Consider the following 23,780-nt stretch of genomic DNA (forward strand, 5'->3'; position numbering starts at 1 on the left):
TGGTTCAATATTTCTTGCAGAATTTCAAAAAACAAAACCCCACTGAAGGGAGGAAGCAATTACTGTATGTGCAGTTTGTGTCTCCATGCATGAATGTTATTGAAAAATTAATATTTAATGGTCTAGTCTCTTGCAAATGTAGCAAATCTTTTGATTGGCTAAGTGGTAACTTAGCTCACTTGTGTGAAGATTTAATACATAAATCACTCTCACGAAGAAACGTCACTCAAGTTTTATCCAGCACCACCAAAACATCACTCTTGTGTGCCATATTCAGCTCATTTTTGATAATTCTATTACTTTACCTTAAGCTAAACTTTTAGGGTTAAAATGGACATTTTGTACAAGGATGTTTCAGTTTTCAATCCAAAACCGATAAAAGAACCTTAAAAGTAGTCATAAAAAAAGTCATAAACGTAACATAAAAGTAGTCCTTATGACTTGTGCACTATAATCCTGACTTATGCACTACAAGTCACATGATAGCTTTGTGTGAGGAACAAACTGAAGATTTCTATTGCCAAAGCTTTGAAAACTCCCTTCAAACTGAGGTGAGAATGCTACAGTACCATTCCATTATGAGTACCCTGCATACAACAATTTAAAGAGTTTGAACAAGAATGAAATCTGTCAAATTTTAAAAAAACCTAAATTGTCTGCAAAGCCTGTTTGTGATGTCTGGTGAGTTTCCAGTGAGGGGAACATTTGCCATTACAGAAAGTTTATTGCATCCCAATTCTACTGTTTTTCAGCATGTCAACAGCAAACAATTGGGTAAACTAACAGAAAGAACGGTGACACATCCAAAAAAAAGTGTTTACCTTTAAAAGTTGCTTAAAATTTACAGTCATATAGGCAAACTAGGCTCTATTGATTCTATGATTCTGATTCTAAATATAGGACCTGCATTCCTCTGAGAGTAAATAAATTGCCCACATCTATAAAACAACTAGCATTAATATCTGGAGTTAAGTCACAGCTCAAACAGTTGTCCCAGAAGAGCCACTGATGAGCACCAAAATTAATGCTAATGGTTGATATTCTGAGACGATGACACTCCATCAAAGTCAATTCATGCTGCAAACCTCAAGTAGTGCTTCATTCTCATTGCCATGCTTCATTAATCAGTAATTAACATAATAAACACATGGACATTTCACCAGCCAATTATTAGCAGCATCATTTGGACATGTTCGTTAAGGGTCACTTTCTGAGATTATTTGAACATCATTTATTTTTTTATTTGCGTTTTTCAGTCTTTTTAGTATTCTGCAAGCATTTAGTGGGTGCATGCTTGAAAAATGTTGCCTAGTTAGAGATGCAATATTTGAATAGCTAAGTAGGTGTAATTGACATATGAAAGATTTATTTAAGATTGAGATTTATCAAGACATAGCCACTAAAAATAATATTATGCATTTGCCCAAAAGTACTGCTTCGGTTTCAAATTTATCATTATTTGATACTGTTGTTGGAAACTTTACATTAATCTTGGTTAAATTATCTATTGGTTATGTATTGGCAACATTTTAGAAAGGCTGCATTACCTACAAATTTAGTCTAAAAAACATGACCAAATGGGAAATCGACATGCTGCTTCTGAAGGTTCATGCACCTTGAATTTTACCCCATTTGTCATCCCCCATCTCCCGAATTATTGACAAGCGCCATCCCCCATCAGAAATTAGTCAGATAAAATGTGTCAATTCCCTGTGGCACTTCTAATCTCCGAGACATGAATTCTGGTCCCATGGAAAACAGGAAGTAATTGCATTCACTCCGAGACACGGGTTCTGGTCCAATGGAAACCAGGAAGCTATCATGTTCACTCCGAGACTCGGGTTCTGGTCCTATGGAAACCTGGAAATATTTGCGTTCACTACAAGACACGTGTTCTGGAAAACAGGATGTAATCACATTCTGTGAAAACACATGTACATCAAACAGACGTCTATTTGATGTGTGTTTACATCTGGAAGATGTATTTTTTTTACATTGTTTGCTCATCTGCAATACGTCTATGAGATATGTCCTCTCAGATGTTAATAAGACATTCAGCAGAAGTCTTTGAGACATTTATTTACATTGTTTATAAATTTGACCTTTTTAAGTTGTTTAGCAGATGTTCATTAGATTGAGATACTTTGCAGATTAAAAGTTCTAAAACAGACATCTCAGTGACGTATGTGTGCTATATGGGTTCACTCCGAGACATGGGTATTGGTCCTATGAAAACCAGGAAGTAATTGAGTTCACATCAACAATGGTAAGCATGATTTACAGGGGCATTTTCACTGTAAAATGACATTTCACTCTACTTATGTCTAGATAATGGTTGGGGTTAGAGTTAGGGAGTAGGGTTAATAAAACATGCATTCTTGTTGACTATATTACATAATTTACATCTAAAAATACAACTTTCTTTTGGCGCCAACCTGTTGACATTTCAACCTCGACAACACTTCCAGCTTCAGCCAGTGGGGGAGTGGTTATAATTTCAGTAAGCACCAACCGATTTCCTCAACAACACTTTCAACCTCTTGTTGCTGATTTCACAGTGTGATCAGTTGGCTTAAAACAGTGCCTGGTTAACCAATAGACTGTGATGTGAAGAGGTTAGCGGAAAGGGAAAGTTGTTTTTAAGGCAAAGCATATCACATTTTGATTAAAGATCTTTGGAAAAACATGCACTGATCAATCACACACAATAAGAAATTAAGTATTGTAACGAATGAGGCTGGTATTCATTCAGCCGACCGCCAGAGGGAGCCCTCTCCCAAATACTAACATTGAACTGTTTCTTCTATGGCGACTTCCTGTTTGCACTACATAAAGAGCCATGCCTTCCATTGTTACTTTGCGAAGTATTGCCAGTTTCACTGGCTTATCAAGCATTTTTCCCATTGCCTGTTCCATTGCCTTATTGTTATGACTATTGTGCCTGCTTTATTAGATTACTGATTTTTGGATTACTGTTTTGCTCTGTTTGCCTGGTTGGACTGCTTATTTGATAACGACTACTTTTCCTGCTTCAACGATTACATCTCTTCCCTGTGTTTTGGATTTGTTTGCTGCATTTAATAAACTTCCTGCTTATGGATTCTACCTTCGCCTCCATGTCGAGTCCCTCACAGAATACTTCACCACCAATGAATCCAGTGGAAGTTTCTCAGCTCCAGGCTGCATTCGCTTACCAGAGCGAACTTCTCACAAATTACCAAGAGCAACTGAGCAACCTAAGAGCTGCAAATGAGAGCCTCACCCACTACATCCGCTCTCTTCCATCCCCACAAGCTACACGGGTAAGATTCACTCTTCCTGATAAGTTTGATGGTTCACCTGAGAAATGTAAGGGGTTTCTACGTCAGTGTAGAATATATTTCTCCAACCAACAAGAATGATTCAGCCAGGATTCGAAGAAATGCGCATTTATGATGACATTTCTTACCGGTAAAGCGTTAGATTGGGTTTCTGCTGTTTGGGGGACTGATAGACAACTCCAAACTTCATTTGATTACTTCACTTCCCAGATCCATGAAGTGTTTGAATACCCAGAGGGAGGTAAATATGTATCTGTTCAGCTGCTTCATTTACGCCAGGGTTCACGTTCAGCAGCTGACTTTGCCATACACTTCAGGACACTAGCAGCCCAAAGTGCATGGAATGATATCGCACTCAAGACTGTGTTCAGAGAGGGACTGAACCACAATCTGCAGGCCGAACTTGCATGCAAGGGTGAGGATTCAACGCTCACTGAATTCATTTCATTGGCTGTAAAGATTGATAATTTACTGCGTAACTCATCACATTCTAAGATTAGCCCCAAGTTACAACTATTAGTCCATAGTCAAGTCCAGGCATGCCCGAAGCTCCTGAACCTATGCAGATCGCCTACACAAGAGTTTCTGTTGAAGAACGCGATTGTCGTCATAAGGAGGGACTGTGTTACTTCTGTGGTGAAAGGAGTCATCAAAACTCTGCATGCCCTCACAAAGGCAAGAAATATAAAAAATCAAGAGCAAAAGTGAGTACCAAGAATTTTTCCTCTCCCATACACAGTTTTTCTCCTCCCGTCAAACTCTCCTTTGATGATAAATGTAAATGTGTTTCTGCACTTGTCGACTCAGGGGCTGCTGTCAATTTTATTCACCAAGATCTAGTACAAGAACTCCATATCCCAACAGTACCTTGCATACCCACCATTAACATCACTGCTGTGGATAATGCACCCATAGGCACAGGCATCACTCACCAAACTGTTCCAGTGACACTACGAATTGGATTATTTCACACAGAAACCATATCTCTTTATGTCATCAACTCACCTAAGCATATTCTCATCCTGGGTCATCCATGGCTGGCTGTCCATGATCCCATCATCTCCTGGAACCAGGGTGAGTTAAAACATTGGTCAGACTATTGCCATTTGAACTGTCTGCATGTCACTGTCATCATGCCATGTTTAACCACTAGCATCGAGAGTCCTGAGATTCAAGCTCAAGTCAATATTCCCAAGGAATATTCTGAGTTCCCTATCTGTCACTCACTCGACGTTGTGTTGATGTAGTGACACTAGGGGTCACTCCTGGGAGCCCGAGACACCTCTGGTCTTTGATAAAAGGCCAATGAAAATTGGCGAGTGGTATTTGCATGCCACTCCCCCGGACATACGGGTATAAAAGAAGCTGGTATGCAACCACTCATTCAGATTTTCTCTTTGGAGCCAAACAGTCATGCTCACTGAGCTGAATTCCCACGACTGTTCATTCACCTCTGCTGGATCTGACGGCGCATTTCAGCAGCTTCTCCCTCCTCTGCACTGTTGCACTGCAGAGAATGCCCCTAGGCGCTTCGGCAGAAATAAAAGAGTATATTTCTCTAAAAGAGTATATTTCTCTAAGTCCCTGTAAGGTAACCCCATGCAATGTATATCTTCCACTAATTCGTTTCCCTGTTGGCAAACTGCGTCTTCCTTGGGCAGAGCCCCCTCTGCCACAGTCTCCATGTTTGTTGTAACTCCTCTCCCGTTGGGTAGGATCTACCATGAGACTTCTCCACATGATCGACAAGACCATGTGACGTATTTTCCACTTAAATATGCCCCCCTCTCTCTGGGCGAGGTGTGGTCTCAGCGGTGTCCTCCCCTTGGGAGGGACACCCCCTGACTAGACCTGGTCGGCCCAGTTGGATAATCCCCTTTTTTTTAGGGAGTGAAAAAAAAAGAAGGGGAAAAGAGGCCACGACTGGGCTAAGCTGTCTCTATCTTTTGGGTAGTCGACTTGTCCCCAAAGGGCCGTTCGACACTCATAAATATGTTGGGTGAGGTTACGTGTCAGCCTGGTGCGCTGGCTACGAGGCACACAGTTGTCTGCCCATCACACACTGCCAGTTCATGTAACACAGTCCAGCCAGTTGCGGCGTTTTGTATAGGGACCCCTAGTGTCACTACATCGACACAACGTTGAGTGAGTGACAGATAGGGAATGTCATGGTTACTTGCGTAACCTCTGTTCTCTGATGGAGGGAACGAGACGTTGTGTCCCTCCTGCCACAATGCTGAACTACCCGCTGAAATGGCCAGACCTTGTCTCAGCTCCTCAGCATAAAACCTGAATGAGTGGTTGCATACCAGCTCCTTTTATACCCGTATGTCCGGGGGAGTGGCATGCAAACACCACTCGCCAATTTTCATTGGCCATTTATCAAAGACCAGAGGTGTCTCGGGCTCCCAAGAGTGAACCCTAGTGTCACTACATCGACACAATGTCTCGTTCCCTCCATCAGGGAACGGAGGTTACGCAAGTAACCATGATGTTTTCTGAGGTTTTCAGCAAGATCATGGCAAAACAACTACCCCCTCATCGTCCATGGGAGTGTGCTAAAAAGTTACTGTCCAACATGGCACCTCCCAGAAGCAAAGCCTATCCATTATCAAGACCTGAAACCATGGCCACGGAAACCTATGTCGAGAAGGCTTTAGCTTCAGGTTTCATTCGTCCTTCCACCTCACCAGCTGCAGCAGTTTTTTTTATGAGAAAAAAATGGAGGGCTCCGTCCATGTATTGACTACTGAGGGCTGAACACATTAACAATCAAGTACAGGTACCACAGTTTATCTCCAGAGTCTGGCAGACCTTCTGCAAGCAGCTAGACATCAATGTCAGCATCACGTCTGGTTATCATCCTCAAGCAAACAGACATGTGGAGAGGCTGAACCAGGAGATAGGCAGATATCTCAGGTCATACTGCAATCGTAAACAACAGAAGTGGAGCGACTTCCTTCCATGGGCGGAATATGCTCAGAACTCCCTCACTCCCTTCCAATGTGTGCTGGGCTACCAACCTCCTATATTCCCTTGGTCAGGTGAACCCTCTATGGTGCCAGCGGTGGATGATTGGATCAGGTGGAGCGAGCAGGTGTGGGACAGTGCGCACTTCAGATTGCAGCGGGCCATCCGGGCCCAACAAATCCAAGCTGATCGACGGAGGTGTCCCCATCCCGACTACCAGCCTGGTCAGAGGGTCTGGTTATCTACACGTGATCTCAAGTTGTGGCTACCCTGCAGGAAGTTCACTTGATTTAAAAACTAGCAAAGCTACCGTCTCGCTATTCAGAAATGTAGTTAAGCTGTTTCTAGCGAAGCTACTGCCCATCACTGGTTAGAATCATGTGTAAGTGGTCTTTGTATGCTTAAAATAAAGAAATACTAGCTACAGTAGGTCCTCTTTTAAACAGCCATAAGATATTATGAAGTGGTTATAAAAGACACAGGTTCAATGCAAATTTTTATTGATATACTTTGTTTTAATAATAATAATAAATAAATAAAAAAGACGCATCACATTATTTCTGATGTAAAAGAGTTATCAGTTTAAACTCGCTTACATTAAAATGAAGAACTGTCCTCAAAGGAAACACTCAAAAATGAACAAAGTAACAGCTCTACTAAAGGCTAAGCACTGGCACTGTTAATTATGAATTGGCATTCTGATAATGTACGAAGTCACAAGAACGTTTATTATAAGGCATTATACATACATTATAATATGTTTAGAATACCCTTATAATGCATTATAAATACAGGTTTCATCATGTGTTAAAATGCATTGTAATCCTAAAAGTTAAAACCACAAATAGGTATTATATCATACCATAACTGGTGTTACAGTTATTTATGAGACAATACAACATAAAAGGCATTATGCATGCATTATAATGCATTAAGAACACCCTTATAATGCATTATAAATACAGGCTACATAGTAAGTGTTACCGATAGTTGTTTTGGTTTCAGTACTGTTTTGGTTACGATTAGGTTTATGTTTATATTAATGTATGTAAATAATAATCAACTGATACATTATTAGACTATCCATCAGGCGTATATGACTCCAAACAAGTGGCATAAAATGAAAACATACCATATCCTGCACTGCAGTCTATGCAATAACTCTACAGGAACATTTCTCCACATATTCTGGGACTGTCCCAGTGTTATCACTTTATGGGCCTTGTTGCTAAACACTTTCTGTTATCCAATTTTATAAGTATTGATCTTAAGAAAGTTCCCTGTCTTTATTAAATAATTCTTCACTCAATCTTTCATTATGTAACAAACATTTGGTATTTGCTGGCTTCACGGCTGCAAACACAACTATTATCCAACTTTGGTTCCAAATCAAATATCAAACTAGAAACCTTCTGGCTTGGAATCCTTATTAAATATTCACGTGGGTGGAAGAAACTACTGCAAAACTGAATTACGCCAGCATATTCATGATGAAATCTTGGATGGGACTCAACAGAGTCATTTAGAACTACATATTTTGATTTTGACTCTGTAAGGTATATAAAGGATTGCATTTTTTCTCTCTCTCTATTCAATTTGTGAACATGTGACTACCTGCCACCAATGGTATGTTTGTACCTTGTTTGTAGAAAAAAAAAAAAAAAAAAAAAAAAGGGGGACTACTGTTTATAATTACCAGTCAAATGTCTTTGAAAATTGGATGCCCTGTGACTTTCATGTCACATTAATTCCAATAAGTATTTAAAAGAATGTTATTTTGGTCTCAGTACTGTTATGTTATGTTTATGGTTAGTTTTAGGATTTGGGTAAGGATAATATTAATGTAATTACTACTCAAATGTTTCAGAAAATTGGACGTGCTTTGGCTTTCACATCATATCCATAAAAATAAATAAATAAAAATACTTGAAAAAACGCTTTTTGGTCTCAGTACTCTTATGTTTATGGTTAAGTTTAGGGTTTGGGTAAGAAGTATATTAATGTAATTACTACTCAAATGTTTCAGAAAATTGGGCATGCTGTGTCTTTTATGTCACATCATTTTACAAAAAAATACTTGAATGAATGCTATTTGGTCTCAGTACTGTTATGGTTAGGTTTAGGAGTTAATTAATGTAATTACATAAATGTTTGAAAAAAAAACACTATGCCTTTCACGTCACATCCATTCAAAGAAGTAAGTTATTGCGCTTGTGCGGTGCATCACATCTGTAGTTCCAGCTTCGGCCAATGGGAGGGGCAGTTTAAACATTCGGAAAGCATACACCAGTTTTAGCAAGCCAAAATTTGACTGCCTCTTGCTGATATTTCGTGAGCTCAGTCTGGTTGTTTAAATAAAGTAGCATTCACAAAGATTTTTATCTTACCATTAGGAGTTCTCCAAAGAGTTTCTAGGTAAGAGTTTTTGCTTAATACCAATTCACAAAACTGCTAAGAGAAAGTTTTACTAAGGAAGTCTTCATGTAAGAGTAAGGCGGAGTTGACCTCATTGCTATGGATGACGTCACATTTTATGAGCGCACTCTAACTAACAAAATTTGTCAGCAAATTCCTCAAAGACAACTTTCGGGTGAGATAGAAAGATAGATATTTTTCAGTTGACGAACACTTCTTCATCCTGTGTTGGTGCAATGTTACAAGCTTCCCACCTACACAGCATCAATACACCGGGTAACCCCGCTTTGGTTGTGAATGCCAACTTTTTTCTCTGCTGGATCCACAGAAAAACATAAACTATGAATTATCTTATGATGTGCAGTCTGAAGAGGGCAAAGTGTATATGGTTTGATGGATGATTCTGCTGACAGATGACAGAAATTCCCAACTCATCCACACTACACAGTTTCATTTTGCCTGTGGCCAGAGAGCGCAAAGCCTTTTTCTCCATGTAATTAGGTTGTTTCGATTTGTGCGAGAGGTAATTGCATCTCTAAATAAGTTTACAATCATGAAAACACCCTTGCGATTCATACCTTTTTTAAAAAGGTCAATATTATAAAGTTATACTATTAAAATACATTGACTCACTTGCAAATCAGGTGATCCTTTTTTTTATTTATTTTTTAAATGTCAATGTCATAATAATATAATAATACATTGTTTTTAATGTGAATTGACGACAGCAGCCATGCTTCGGATCATTTTGAGTCACTCTTGGAGATTTAGAAGTCCTCAGGATGACTTCTAAGCTGTCGTGGGTTTAGGAGCTACTTTTACCCTTAAGATTTTATTGTGAATATGGGCAGTCACCTTTAATCAAGAGTTAGGTAGATCCTGCGTATACTGAAAAAAAAAAAGATGCTGATTAAATAACACAAGCTATGTTTCCATCGAAGTTGTAAAATTTAATTTATTCTAAAAACCATAATATCGCAAAAACAATGTGCCAGTAAACCGCATTTCCATCCCAAGTGTTCAAAAGAACAAAATTGTCACTTCCAGAGAAATTGTAGCCACTATGACTCTTTCATTAATAAAATACTCACGATTTAGAGAACACGAACAAAACACTGTAAATAATTTGTTTCTTGTCTGCAAGCGATAGCACACACAGTTCTAGGAGCACAATGTGTTTGGATTCAAAAGTGTCAATAAACCTGCTGTTTAGCACAGTTCAAGTCTGTATGAGTCTTATTTGTCAGTGGCTTCTGATTTTCAATACACCATTATTTTAGGATGACCAGGTCAACATTTCAGATGTGATGACTGGTCCGCATGTTAGTACAGTTATGACTAACTCCAGTTAATGAATTATTCAGTCACATTAATTTTTCTGAAGCACATCTTGTATTCCTAATACCTTCAAGAGTTTTTTTTCTTTTTTTTTTTTCTTCGGTAAATCTGTTTCCATCATAGTTTGTGCATTACTTCTAATCAAATTATAAAAAAAAAAAAAAAAAAATAGGGAACGAGTTGGTCAAGTATTTCATGCACATTTTTTACATTTTATTCGCATCTTGGTGTTTTCATTCAGCAGTTTGTATGCAATATCCCAAAATGCACATACAAATATGTGGATGGAAACCCAGCACGTATAGATATGGATCACATTTTAAAAATATGCCGCTATTTAGTGAGGCATCCAGGAATTTACAAGGTTTCTGACCAGTTAAGTCCACATTTTCTGGCATGGTTTCAAACACATCTGCAAGGCATTTCTCCTGGTTACTAAAGTAAAAAAAATAAAATAATAATAATAATAATATTAATAATAATAATAAGCAGCAGAGTAATGGTAAAGGAGGTTCTTGGGTCCATGTTGCCTCATTGTGTAGAGATGATCTGGATGCTCCTTTGCTGTCCAGGGGTAGGTCTTAGTGTCCAGAGTCTATCATGTGTAACTAAAGGGAGGAGATATTGAACACCTCTGCCACTCTAAACCCTTGAAGAACCAAGAAAGGTACGAAAATTCAATAAATGTGTTCCACAGAAGAAAGTCATACAGGTTTGGACAATAAATACTGAGCACTTTTACATGCACAATCTTACTCTTAAACTTGCACGATTTTGCTTAATACACCAACAACATGTAAAGTCATGTAAATGCCTTAAACAATTTTCCTTTATCAGGTCATATACAGCTTAAGAATACATTGGTCTGCACTCACAGATTTTGTGTTGTATGTAAACACCTTTACCAGTGTTATTACTGGCTTATCCAGTGTCTGCCAGTGTTGTGCACAAGACAGTTTACATTTTGACATCATAACTTCAGAGAATAACCCGATTACTTAATGTAATATAAACGCCGCTTTCTTGAGATGTTGTATTTTTTAATAAAATAATTTGTATGCAGCCCTTACAAAAATCAAGAGTTAATTTCAAACTTGCCGCAAATTCACCACTGATCATTTTCACATGCAAATTAGCGGAAAATTGTCTATTGTTGCCAAAGGTTTGCTGCAGGTTTGCCACTACCGGGTGAAGAGCTGGAAACTTCTGGAAAACATTTGCAGTGAATCACAATCTCATTTGCATGTGAAAATAATGAGTTGCAAATTTGCGTCATGTTTGTGGCTAGTTTGCCAGATCTCTAGATGTTTTGTAAGGGATGTAAACGCACTCAATTATATAATTTACATTTTTGGTTAATCCTTTAAGTTTTGTCCCATTGTAAGCAACAAATTGCTAACTAGCAAAGTAATTATGATCTAAAACTGTCCATCATGTTGGCAGTAGTAGTTGTAAAGGCAACAGAGTCTGCAACCAAAAGGACAGTTATTAGACTTGACCTCTGTTTGTGACATCCGTAGCTTAACATCGGCTGTGTTAAAGCAATGGAGACTGTGTCCTGCTCTGTTTATATGGCACGAGTGCCTCTAAAGTAGGGTGATGTCAAGGATGTGTTTGCACATCTGCTGTTTTGCCTTAAACTCATACCCTCCACATCACCAAATTTCAACCAACAGGTTCACAAGGTCAATGAAACATGGCAATGACTCCAATCACTGCCTTGAACTAACAAAACTCATATGACATAATTTTTGTGTGTGTGTGTGTGTGTGTGTGTGTGTTTTAGAGTTGGGGTACTCGAGTTCAGACTTGAGTTCGAGTCAAAAGTCCAATTTTAATGGACTTGGACTTGTCACGGACTCGGATGCATTTTTACTCAGACTTGACTTGGACTCGAACCTGTGGGATTTGTTTCAGATTCCAGCCGAGACTATGGCATTTGTGATGCAATGAACAAAAATAAATAAAAATAATTAAATAAATGAACAGTTTGTCTGCAAGCAGCTGTAGCACCCCCTAATGTCGTAGACATAGCCAGAGTTTGTTTTACTGTGTTGAGTGAACACGCGCACACACACGCAGAGTGGCACACTCATCAGTCAAGCAATGCTTGAATGTTACCACAGAGATTACTGTATAACACTAATAATACCAAGGTGGCTGGCACGACGTATGCAGCCAAAGTACTAGAAACTAAACAAGGCAGTTTTGCACAGCATGGGACCTGACAACTAGTAAAATCACATGCTGCGTTTGTGCAGCCAAGATGGTGCTCGCATCACAGTTCCATCATGGTTAAGAACTTCATTAAGTCAAGTCACCCACATCATGTCTCTCATGGTTTACTAAAACAACATATCAAAATATTTTTTTTAAAATACTGGGCTATTAAGTCTTTTTAAGTTATAATGTAGCCACACATGTAGGCTTCTGTAGTCTCTTGTGGTCCACGCAGTGTTGTCAGCTTGAACTGGTCCTTGATGAATTAACTGTAACTTTTTAAATAGTAGATGAAAAAAAAAAAAAAAAAAAAAAAAAAAAACACGTTATTGCCAATGCCAGTGTTGTATAAAAGTATCCATTTGTCACACTTAAGTAAAAGTAAAGTTACCTTCATGGAAATTGACTCAAGTAAAAGCAGCTCATGAGAAAATGACTAAAGTAAAAGTATTAAAGTAACTGATATTAAAATTTACTTAAGTATCAAAAGTACATGTAAGTTGCATAAATTACGGAACAGTTCATTAAACCCATGGCAACTTATGATTGGTGGTGCTCATCATTTACTCACCCTCATGCCATCCCAAATGTGTTTGACTTTCTTTCATCTGCAGAACACATACAAAGATTTTTAGAAGAATATTTCAGCTCTATAGGTCAATGCAATGCAAGTGACTGGTGGCCAGACATTTCTAGCTACAAAAAGCACATTAAGGGAGCATAATGTTATCCATACTACTACAGTGGTTAAATCCATGTCCTCTGAAGCAATTCAGTTGGTTTTGGGTGAGAACAAACCAAATTGTAACTCATTTTCACTGAATATCTTGCCATTGCAATCTCTTGGCATGATCATGATTTCATTTTCTAGAGCTTCACGCATGCACAGAGTCTTAGATGGCACTATAGGAGGTGTAATCATGCTTGAAATCCTGATCGCCAAGAAGACTGCTAATGTCAAGATTTATAGTCAAAAAAGGAGTTATATTTTGGTCTGTTCTCACCCAAAACCAACTGGATCTATTAGAGTCTTATGGATTACTCTTATGCTGCATTTATGTGCTTTTTTGAGCTTCAAAGTTCTGGCCACCATTCACTTACATTGAATTGACCTACATAACAGCAATATTCTTCTGAAAATCTTTTTTGTTCGTGTTCTGCAGAAACAAAATGAAAGTCATACACATCTTGGATCGAATGAGGGTGAGAAAATTAAACGAACTATACCTTTAATGGCGCATTCAAGTCAAATCAGAATGATAATATATATGGGATGAGTGTGAATGAACATCACAGTCCATAAAATTTGGAACATTGAAGGAGGGAGTTGAGTCATATTCGGAACAGAGACTTTGACAGAGACTTATTTGATTGAGATTCATGATTCGCAAAATTAATCATTCAGACCGCTTTGAATCTTTTTGTTCAGTTCAAAGGAATCAAATTTAAAAGAATCGACTCTTGATTCTTTTAACGAATCACACATCACTATCGCCGACCTGCATGCATTTTTACACGTACAGCTGCTATTTTTCTTATATTTATTTTTTTGTTGTGTTCGGCCGCAAAAAGTAACGAAAGGGTCTGGAGAAATTAATCGGAGTAAAAGAATCAATTTTCTCTTCAAAAAGTAGTGAAGTGAAAGTAAAAGTCCAAAGAAATATTTGTACTCAAGTAAACTAGAAAAATTTAAAAACTGTACTTAAAGGAACAGTTCACCCAAAAATGAAAATTTGCTGATAATTTACTCACCCTCAGGCCATCCAAGATGTATCTGAGTTTCTTTCTTCATCAAAACAGAATTTAAGATTTTTAGGATTTCATTTCAGGACTCCTCCTTTAAACAATGCAAGTGAATGTACTCCATTTTTTGATGTCCAAAATGCATATTTAGGGTGCATCAAAATAATCCACACGACTCCAGTCGACAAATAAAGTTCTTCTGAACGCAAACAACTGATTATTTTTAGAAAACAAAACAATACTTATATACTTAATTACAAATGTTTGCTTCCGTACATCTCTGTGATGCACGCTCATGAGAGGGATGACGTAAGCTCATTGGTAAGGTCATGCGTCACTTGGAGGAGGAGGCAGGAAGTGCGTCATTATTTACAAGAGAAACTTGCACAGACCAAGTGCCGTTCACAAACCAAAACAAGGTTAGGTTAGGCCTGAAATGAAATCCTAAAAATCTTAAATTCTGTTTTGATGAAGAAAGAAACTCTTGGATCTTGGATGGCCTGAGGGTGAGTAAATTATCAGCAAATTCTCATTTTTGGGTGAACTATTCCTTTAAGTACAGTAATGAAGTAATTGCCATTTGTTTATACACCTCTGGCTAAAGCAGACAGCAGCTCTGAAAAACAGATAAACAGCACCTATTTATTGTTTTTCTATTTTAAAAGCATTGACGAGCTGCTTAAAATATGTTCTTTTACAGTTTTTTCCACAATAAAATGCACAATGAAATATGAAGTTATTTTGGGCAGTGAAATGTTTCGTTTATGATTTAATTATAGATTGGATGCCGGTTTACACAAGACAGTAGCGGTTTTTAGTTGGGTCACTGATTTTTCTTCTTCTTAAATTAAATCTACTCATTGTCCTTCTCACTATAGAGCACAACATACTGTTTCCGGAAGTAAAAATCCCATTTATTTATCCCATAGACGAATTGATTTTCAATGATAACTTATAAACCTTTAAAAACAGACCTACCATGAGCTCTGAGGTTGTTCATCAATGATATATGCTTCCGTTGAAGCCATCCGTCTGCGTTCTCATCTTCATTGTTTAAAAAATCATGTTTGATAGTAGAATTCATGGTAAACAACTACATTACCCATGGTACAGCAGAGAAAGATCGACCAATCAGAGAACCACATCCAACGAAACATGGTTCAGAGCGACCACATGCTGTGAAAGAAGGAGAGGAATGAGGATCTAAATGCAGCCCTTTTTAATAAAACAAATGTAAACCAGGTAACTCAGAACATAAACACAGGGAACAAAGCACAGCATAATACAGATGAAGACTAACAAAAAACCAGGGGAAAACAAGGGAATGAGGAACTCCTGGGGAAACAATCAGGGGAAAACCAATCATGAAAAGAAACTACAAAGGACTACAAAGGACTACAAAACTAACAGGAAAAAGGAACAGGGAACCAAACCAGAATTTCAACATAAAAGTCAAAACAAACAACAGGGAATATGTGACACATGCTCCCATGATGCATTGTGAATGACGTAATGGAGTCGGTGTCCCTTCACCCTTAACCCTTTAAAGCCTGAGCCCAACATTCCGAAAATTCCATTCTGTGCCAGAATATGATATTCATATCCATTTTCATATTACATTCATAATTATATAACATCACACTCCTGAACTGTATATACCATATTGAAGAGAAGAACTAGGGCTTTCAAATGATATAAATATATGTATGATTATTTAAGGCTAATCATCCTTATCAATAAGATTTCACACAGCAATGTTTACAAAAATCTTCTCCGGCCACCATTTTTCCCTCCAAGCTAGAGCGAAACTTAGAGTGTATGAAATATACATAATTGTGTGGGCAATGTAGAATAGCAGACATATGACCATTCTAGTGATTAGTGGGAAAACGGAATAAAACAAACATTTAGAATGTTAAGATACATTTCACATGACCACACCTCAAATACTCCCTTTGAGCACCTGTAATAATAAATTGAGATTGCATCTGAAATTGAAGGGCACAAACACTGAAATATACATTTTATGTGTTCAATAAAACACACACTTTATTTAATTTGAACATTAGAATTATACACGAATTACACAGCAAAACATACAAAATCAAACTTTCGAACTATCTACAGTAAATACATTTTTAATAAAGAGTGCAGGAACAGAATATATATAAATTCATAAATACTCAACAACTGCAATACCTGTGGAGAGAAGAGAGGGAGAAAAGAGGGGAGGGGGAGGACAACACCAGTAAACACAGCCCAACCTAGGCCTCTTCGCGAAACTGGTCACACTCAGCTAAGTGCCAAGACTGAAAACAGTTCCTATCGCAAACCAGGCAAAGTCTTTTGCCATTAGACTACTGTGCAACAAGCTACTTTGGTTTTATTTTCAGTCCTACTTTTCCAATAGCATAGCCAACATCTCTTAGAGTACTCTTCAAATTTAAGGACATGGGCTGTATGGAGTGATGATGAAGGAGGGACTACAGGCTTTAGTGTATGCAAAGGGAAATTTGCGTGAATATCAATACCTCCCAGCTGACGAGCCAGGTTTTCTCTGAAATCTATCTGGGTTAAGTTCACCGGTCTATGCTCATCCCCTGGTGCCGCATGAATGTGTTGCCATTCCTTACACAATTTGAAACTATTGACGACGGCAATGTCTGTGAAGTGGAAAAAAAAGAGTCTTCCACCACTTCTGAGTTTTGTGTAGGACGTCGTAAGATTTTATCATTTGGTCTGACCTGTCAACACCACCCATGTTTTTGTTATAATCGCTGATGACAGTGGGCTGGAGGGCTACTTCTTTTGTCCAGTCGCCATCATTTTTTACAAACCTAGTAATTTCGGTTGAGCCATTTGCATTGTGGAAATTGGAGAGGCATGTAACTGCACGCATGTCCTTCCACTGAATTACAAGTATATTCCCCTCAATCCTACACCACCTCATATTCCCACGCGCTGTCTTGCGTTCCCATCTTTTGATGTCTTTAAATTCTGCAGGAAACAGTTTACGATTCACCCTGCATGTCCCACAGGCATTAGTTCCCATTTCTAACAATTTAACCATAAGAACTGGGGACGTGTAAAAGTTGTCAAACCAAACATTGTGGCCCTGGTCTTTGAATGGCTGCAGTAACGATTCAATTACTTTGGTGGCCAAGTCAGTGACACGCCCATCATGACTACCTGTGTAAACATTCAAGTCAAGAGTATACCCCCAGTCTGATGTTGCAATTACCCATAATTTAAAACCCCACCGAGTAGGCTTGCCCTTCATGTATTGTTTAAATTCTGACTGAGCTTTAGACTTGACCATACATTCATCTATTGCAAGATTTTGGTTAGACTGAAAGAGCTGCTGGCATTTTTGTTTGAGGTGGTCCATAAGATAACGCAACTTCCTAAGGCGATCCTGATTATCCTCTGTGGTAGGGTCTACAACATGTAGAGCTGCTAAAAGAGCCTTGTAGCAGTCACGCAACATAAATCCCCTCGCCCACGATCCCTGAAGTGACTTGGTTCCCCAATGACAATGGGAATCAGGGAGAATTGAAAACCTCATGTAAACGAGCAACCCAAGAAATTTGTAAAATTCATTGGGGGTCACCTCCATCCAAGCTCCTTAGTAGCTGGAATATGACGGATAGTTTAGGACGAGCTCCCACCCCTGATGGTTTATAAAGCTGCATATCTCAGCAACTAAAAAACAGCATGAGAAAGTCAATTTCTCGCAACATCATATTGGAGGTTGACCGCACAGCCTGATGCATGCTACCTAAGTCAATACCGAATGGACGGCTAGGCTTAAATGGGAGAGGTTTTGGTGCTTGTGAATCGATGTTAGAGTACGAGGGATAAGAAACAGAGTCAGGGAAGCATTTACGCTTTCTAGCAGACTTGGGACCTGTGCGAGATTGGCTAGCTATACCCAAAATAATAAGAGTAACAGTGTTAGTTTTACTGTGAGTATCAGTCATATGAGAAATGGGAAAAAAACAATACATACACATTCAAACATACCCAGTTGATGGTCTTGGCTTGGGATCAGGTTCCATCTCATCCTCCATCTCCTCATGGACCGGGTCTTCCTGCAGTAGTTCCTGGTCCAGCAGATCTTCCTCCTGTGTGCTCATGCCCTCAAAAGCAGGGAGCCATAGTCTTTCCATCTCTGCAACAGAAACAAATTACACAACTGGTAGCCAGCAGTGTGTTCTTCACATATCCATACACTGAATAGTCACCAAAGGCTTGCAGACTAACCAGAATGTCCAACTGCAGACAGCCCTCTCACACTTTCCTTGTGAACAGCAAGCTACACACAATCTAAAATCATGTGATAAACTGGTAAGGCTATCTGCTAAATTATAGATTGATATCTACCATATTTTTTTTTTTTTATTACATGGGAAAATCAACAAGCTAGATAACTTATCTAATTAGCAGGCCAGTTTCCAGGCAGGTCTGAACAGCGTCCAAAAAAAAAAAAAAAAAAAAAAAAAAAAGGTCTGAACAGCGTCTGCTCTCTGCCTCACATTACTTCAGGTGGATTATTCACAAGCAACAAAATTGGCCAAAAAAGTTATTGATATTTAGCTAAAAATGTACATAGTATTGCTAGCTAATGTTTATTTAGCAAGTTTCACAGAAATTTGCTTAAAAATAGAGGCTAGCTGCCTGTCCAATGAACACTGACGGTCATGTCATTTTTTCCAGAAATAACTAGCGTTACTTATACTTCATAACTAAAGCGTTTTGACTTTCAATAGACAATATTGACGACACATGTTAAATAACTTGTCTTACCTCGAAAGATCGCCTTAGTTTTCAGTTTGAAGCAGTAAGTCCAACACTGGAGGCAAATGGAGGATGACGATGATGACGATACATTTATTATTCATGCCCAGTAACCCCTTATTTAATCATATGTGCTTTTAGCTTATATTGTCATGAGTATCTGGCAGTTTTCAGAAATAAAATCGGTGATTGGACGACGAAGATATTGAGACAGGAACCATGGGAATAATTGTTACCAAATTTGAACGCTCCGGCTGTAAAGGGTTAAACTACTAATTCAGGGGGGCCAAGATGCCGTCAGTCTAGTCGGTCATGTTTTGTACGCTCTTCACTAGTTTGGAGTTTTTGCTGGAAGCAACCATAATCTAGCATTTTTTTTTTGTTTGTTTTTTTTTTTGTATATATTTAATACGAAGATACCTCTTATTATTTAATTAAACAGCTGAAACAAAATTTTGGAAGGGCAAGAAAAGAAACAGGAAAGTAAATTCCCCACTTCGAAACATTGACTCACACTCGACCAAGATGGATTTAATCAGTGAGTCTGACTCTGAGGCTTGCATTGTGGCTGATTATCCCCCTCTGCCTGAGACCCCTGGGAGATCCCCTCTGTCTAAAAGAATTAAAGCTGGTACAAAACCCAATTCAGAAAATATGGCAACAAATGCAAGCTGCACAAATCCAGGGCATGTGGCTGAGATGCTTGAGGCAATTCAAGCACTTAGCTTGAAACATGACCAAACATATGTCAAGATTACAACCATTGAGAAGGTAATGGAGCTTACTTCCTCCAAGCTGGAAAGTTTGGCGACTTCTGTGCAACAGCTCATCATTGAAGTCAATGCACAAGGTGAACGGGTATCTGTGCTGGAGATAGAAATCCAAACTCTTAAAGCAGAAAACAAGACTCTGAAAGCTAATATAGCTGAGTCACAGCATTACAGTTGGTGATGGGCTCTCAAATTACATGGCTTGGAAAAAGGTTGACGAAGAAGAGGTTAGAAGGATGGCTATCAATACTGTCACCAAAATTGTTCCAAACATTCAAGACAAGCTTGATCAGGTGGTGGATGTGGTTCATCGTCTTGGTCAGAAATCTACTCAGTCGAATGCGACTTCTCAGAGGTCCATTGTAATTATCTTCTCCATGCGTTTTTACCGTGACATAGTTTGGAGGGCAGCCAAAAACTCCAAGTTTTTGCTTGACAATGCTCTTCGTACCTCTGAATTGCTATCACCAGAAGATAAATTTGAAAGAGAAAAGATGTGGCCAAGGGTGGAGAAGGCAAGAGAGAAAGGAAAAAGAGCATCATTCCACGGTCTGTTTGCGTACATTGAGGGGAAATGGATTATTGACCCCAGTGATGAAGCTTAATTTATTGGAGAGAAGATGTCACGGATCCACCTGACCCTCTTGCCACATACACATAACCCTCCCTCTCTCCTGATTACTGATCACCTGCACCTGCCTCTCATCACCACATCAATCAGCTCTTACCTGGCTCTTCAAACGTCATTCCTGCGAACTCTCCTCGATTCCTCTCCACCGCAACTTCAACGATCTCTCCAAGCCTCCACTCCTACGTCTACTTCCCATTGTGTGTTTGTCACCCCAAGGATTATCACTTCCTGCATCAACACGAACCATCCTCAGGTTTCAGTTCTTCACATCTGCACAGATCTGTTATTTACTAACCTGTTTTTCACTGTTTGTGTTTTGAGTCAATAAATACCTGCCTTCGGGTTCAACACCATCATCGAGTCTGGGTTTCTGTGACAAAAGATCAGACCTACCAAGACCATGAACCCAGCAGGTCCGGACCCCTTCCAGGAGCTGGTTGACGCTCTCTGTCGAGCACTTACCCCATCGGCTAACCCCTCCGCACTTCCGATCTCGACCAGCACTACTTCTTCACCGGTCTATTCTTCCAGTCCCGTGGTCAATCCAGCATCATACTCTGGATCGACGGAGAACTGCGGCGGCTTCTTGCTCCAATGTTCGCTCGCCCTAGAGATGCAGCCGCATCGATTCCCCACAGAGCAGGTGAAAATAGCTTATATCAACTCCTTGCTACCTTGCTCACTCTGGGAGCAAAACAGCCCTGTAACTCAGTCACTCGAGAGCTTCACCCAACACTTCAGGGAAGTATTTGGACGCCCAGTGGGAGATTCTTCCATTTGTGAACAGCTCTATAATCTTCGTCAAGGCAAAAGTTCCATCAATGATTACACCCTCAAGTTCCGTACTCTAGCTGCCTCCAGTGGGTGGAATGAGTCTGCTCTCCTTACCACCATCTGGGGTTCAAACCGAGGCTGCGGCTGCATCTCTCATCCTTCGATGACACCATGGGGCTAGAGCGCTTCACCCAACTTTCCATCCACATCGACAACCGAATGAAGACTTGCCTCGATGTGTTGCCTGCCTGGCAGTCTCCACCTGTTCCTCAGCAGCAATCCTCTGTCCACTCTCCAGAACCAAACAGTGAGCCCATGCAGATGGATGCTTTTCGGTTGTCCTCTGCCGCCAGCTCCAGCTCCAAAGGCAACCATGTGACCACAACCTCAAGATACGCTCCATAATCGGCAAGCCCCTTGGCAGAGGTATTATTCGTCACTGTGTGGACCCAGTGAAACTTCAAGTTGGATGTTTACACAGCGAAGACATCACCCTACTGGTTCTGGAGAGCTCCACCACTGAAATTGTATTGGGACGTCCATGGCTCATACAACATTCCCCCGTCATCTTCTGGTCTACCGGTGACGTCCTGAGGTGGGGACCCCAGTACTTTCCTTCCTGTTTCCCCAATCGTCCCACTCCAAAACCCTCGGCTTCTGTCAAGAAATCTCCTCCTCTCCATCTCAACACTACCACCATTGAGATCCATGCTAGTTCCACCACTGTGGAGATCCCATCCTGCTACTCCCGCTTTTAGGACGTCTTCTGCCCTCTACGCGTCTCACAACTACCTCCTCATCAACCATGGGACAGTGCAATAGACCTTCTCCCCAGTGAGCCAGTGCCACGTGGCAAGATTTACCCTTTCTCCATCCCAGAGCAAAAGGCATGGAGGAATATATCGAGGAGGACCTTAGCCAGGGCTACATCCGGCAATCCACATCCCCTGCTGTTTCGAGTTTTTCTTCGTGGCGAAGAAGGACGGAGGCCTGCAGCCCTGCATCGATTACCACTCCCTCAACAAGATCACAGTCAAGTTCTGATATCTGCTTCCCCTCGTCCCTGCTGCCTTGTAACTGTTGAGAGAAGCTACAATTTACACCAAGCTGGACCTTCGCAATGCGTACAACCTCGTTCAGATCCGGAGGAGAGACAAATGGAAGACCATGACATATGGCCTGGTCAACGCCCCCTCCGTGTTCCAGGGCTTCATGAATGAGATGTACCGTGAGTACCTCCATCGATTCGTCCTCGTCTACATCGATGACATTCTGGTATACTCCCAGAACGAGACCGACCATCGTCAGCATGTCACGCTTGTGTTGGAAAGGCTGAGGGAATACCACCTGTACCTCAAGACTGAGAAATGTTCTTTTTATCAGACGTCCCTCCAGTTCCTGGGTTACAACATCAGTCCTAAAAGCATTCAGATGGACGAGGGGAAGCTAGAAGCTGTGAGATCCTGGCCCACTCCTACTACCATCAAGGAACTCCAACGCTTCTTGGGATTCGCCAACTTCTACCACCGGTTCATCAGGAACTACAGCTCCCTCACTGCGCCGTTAACCTCTCTTTCCTGGACCCCCGAGGCCTCCTACACCTTCCAACATCTCAAGGATGCCTTCATCACTGCTCCACTCCTCGTCCACCCTGACCCAAGCAGACCTTTTATGGTGGAGGTAGATGCCTCCACTAACGGCATAGGAGCCATCCTTTCTCAGCAGCAGGCGAAACCATCTAGACTCCATCCATGTGCCTTCTTCTCCAGAAAGCTCTCCGTGGCGGAGCAAAATTATGACATCGGAAACCGGGAGCTTTTGGCTATAAAGTTGGCCCTGGAAGAGTGGCGGCATTGGCTAGAGGGGGCCCAACATCCCTTCCTGGTGCTGACAGACCACAAAAATCTTGAGTATCTTCGGGAAGCTCATCGTCTCAATCTTCGCCAGACACGATGGGCCCTCTTCTTCACGCACTTCAGCTTCACCATCTCCTATCGTCCAGATGACAAGAACATCAAGGTGGATGCCCTTTCCTGTCTCTATGCTCCCAAAGGTACCTGACAACATACTTCCTCCTCATGTCATTGTAAGCCTCATCCAATGGTCCCTGGATGATAGCATCGCGGAAGCCGCCGCCACTGAACCTGTTCTGCCGGGCTACCCCACCAAAAAAGATTACGTACCCTCTTCCCAACGTCTGACACTCATTGACTCCGTGCACTCCTCCTTGGGCGCTGGCCACCCTGGGACCAATAGGACCCTCTGGCTCATCCAGGACCGGTTCTGGTGGCCACGCATGGACAGAGATGTCAGAAGGTTCGTCCAGGGATGTCCGGAAAATGCTATAGCTCGAACCCCATGACAACTACCGGCTGGCAAACTCCTTCCGCTGCCCATCCCGCGTCGACCCTGGTCACACCTAGGGATCGATTTTATCATGGATCTGCCATCCTCTGAGGGATTCACCTTCATTTTGATGGCCATGGATTGTTTCTCCAAAGCCTGCATGCTGATTCCCCTCAAGGGACTTCCCTCTTTAACCACGTGTTCTGAAATTATGGGATTCCTGAAGACATTGTCTCCGACAGAGGCCCCCTGTTCTAGAAAACTACTTTAAAAGGGAAGGTAATGTAACATAAACAAAAATGAGTGAACAACGCCACTGCTCAGAACTAGTTTATTAATTCACTCAAAACAATGTATAAACAAAATCAAATGACGTACCAATCAGCTAACTCTCAAATAATGAACAGGTGCGTCAACCTAAGAGAAAGAGAGCATGCGCACTCATAGAGATAGAGC

The sequence above is a fragment of the Myxocyprinus asiaticus genome, chromosome 42 (assembly GCF_019703515.2).
Source record: "Myxocyprinus asiaticus isolate MX2 ecotype Aquarium Trade chromosome 42, UBuf_Myxa_2, whole genome shotgun sequence".
NCBI lineage: Eukaryota > Metazoa > Chordata > Actinopteri > Cypriniformes > Catostomidae > Myxocyprinus > Myxocyprinus asiaticus.